The following is a 1,281-nucleotide window of genomic DNA, read 5'->3' on the forward strand; positions in this document are numbered from 1 at the left end:
AAAGCTACAGTCTAAAGTACTCCTTGGCCCATATGATTAGTGCACAAATCTAATACCTGTCAAGAAGGCTTTGGGGGAGTTGATGGTGTTTAACCCTTTCCAAGAAGAAACTTCACTTTCACAGTACAAAGCCTCCCAACTTTCCCAGTAGGGGACAGCTGCTTTTTATTGAAAAGTGGAACCTGTAGTTTATTTTCCCTGTGAAATGAAGAAGCCCCTCTGTTTTGTCCCCACTCTTCATCCTCCCCTGCACCCATTATTCCCTTCGCCCCACTCACAGGTTGCAAATTGCTGCTCTAGTGAGTCAGCTGTCACATCCATTTTGAGGATTGAGGGGGAGGTGTGGGTGGCTCCAACACAGGTGCTCAACAGCTCTGAGAATGTGTTCCTTTCAGGGCCTCTCCGGTGGCAGATTCCCTCTTGTTGTTGAAGTGCCTTGAGTTGTTGACAGTGGCAGGGTGCAACCCTGGTGTTGTGAAGTAGCCGTTCTCAGATTGGCGACGGCCTGATTCACAACACCAGCTGCTTCACCATACCGGTAGTCAGGGCGGAAAGAGCCACGCTTCTTTGTATCGTGCCTCAGGTCGTCTGTGCCTCTCTTAAAAGCTCTGTCTGCTTTCTGCTCACTTTTAGGCCAGGACCTGAATGGGAGGTGGAAGAGAAAGTCAACTGTTATATTAGGACATCCTGGGCAACAAGTAAAAACCGTCTGCCAGGTCTCAAGCTGTCACTTCAAAATGAGAGCCCAAAGATTTAAAAGGCCATTGTTTGTTTCTGTTTTAAGAAAGAGCAAAATATGAAATATTCAAAAAGTGGGAAATGACAACATGAAGCAAATGCTCTTTCAGGTGCATAAAGCACAGATAATTAATCCATTTCAACCCAAAATGATAAAGTCTGAGAAATAGAGTACCCAGGTGGTTATAGAAGGCTGACCCTCCCAAGATTTAGCCAGGGCATTAAGAGTCTGTTCTTGCCCCAGTCAGCATGGTGATGGTACAGATTCGGCATTATTTCTGTGGAAAAAACTTAAAACCACTCAATCCTGTAAGAGAACAGCCCAATTGGTAACAAGTCCACAGCCTCAAAGAAACCAGAAGAGCAGCCAACTTAGAACCCTCCCAGCCTGGGAGGCAGGGGCTGATGCTAGCCCAAGCCAATAACTCAGGACTGTCCCTACTGTCGCTTGTGATACTTAGCAGTGATAAGTAACACCCCTAGATTAGGCTGCTCTTCTCAAACCTCTGGCAGTATATTATCAGTAACTATAAAGAAGGACTC

At 46.1% G+C, this 1,281-nt stretch overlaps 1 non-coding gene across 1 annotated transcript; it reads right to left on the reverse strand.

Annotated features, from left to right (window-relative positions):
* Positions 1-476: 476 nt before the first annotated feature.
* MIR138-1 (microRNA mir-138-1) lies at positions 477-613 on the reverse strand. The gene has a single exon (NR_034875.1). It is a non-coding gene; the product is annotated as a microRNA mir-138-1 (primary transcript).
* Positions 614-1,281: the final 668 nt, after the last annotated feature.

The sequence above is a fragment of the Ornithorhynchus anatinus genome, chromosome 8 (genome assembly GCF_004115215.2).
Source record: "Ornithorhynchus anatinus isolate Pmale09 chromosome 8, mOrnAna1.pri.v4, whole genome shotgun sequence".
In the NCBI taxonomy this organism is placed as follows: domain Eukaryota; kingdom Metazoa; phylum Chordata; class Mammalia; order Monotremata; family Ornithorhynchidae; genus Ornithorhynchus; species Ornithorhynchus anatinus.